This window comes from Camelina sativa, unplaced genomic scaffold (genome assembly GCF_000633955.1).
Source record: "Camelina sativa cultivar DH55 unplaced genomic scaffold, Cs unpScaffold17682, whole genome shotgun sequence".
In the NCBI taxonomy this organism is placed as follows: Eukaryota; Viridiplantae; Streptophyta; class Magnoliopsida; order Brassicales; family Brassicaceae; genus Camelina; species Camelina sativa.
The window spans coordinates 1-298 of NW_010938695.1; the positions used below are offsets into that span (position 1 = coordinate 1).

Consider the following 298-nt stretch of genomic DNA (forward strand, 5'->3'; position numbering starts at 1 on the left):
CAGATAAAATATGAAAGGATATACCTCCGACAGAGATCAGCTTCTTGGGTGCAGTCAACTTTTGCCACGAGAACACGTCCGTCCATTTCTGGATCATATCTACCAAAAACAAGAAAGTTACGAGGAAAAATACTTTTACAGACTCTTTATGGAAAGAGAGTATAATGGCATACCTCTCTTTTATTTGTTTTGCTGCCTTCTCCCATGATGGTTTCTGAAAATGGAGACAAGTTATAGGCTTCGCATAAAGATCAGCAAAAATACCTATTTACAGTAGATAAAGTGCCACCAGATACTA

The 298-nt window shown here is 37.9% G+C and overlaps 1 long non-coding RNA gene across 1 annotated transcript; it reads right to left on the bottom strand.

The window, feature by feature from the left end:
- Window positions 1-20: 20 nt before the first annotated feature.
- On the bottom strand, window positions 21-282 carry LOC104775526. The gene is made up of 2 exons (XR_765973.1): window positions 174-282; window positions 21-99 (listed from the first exon to the last, which is right to left on the bottom strand). It is a non-coding gene; the product is annotated as an uncharacterized LOC104775526 (long non-coding RNA).
- Window positions 283-298: the final 16 nt, after the last annotated feature.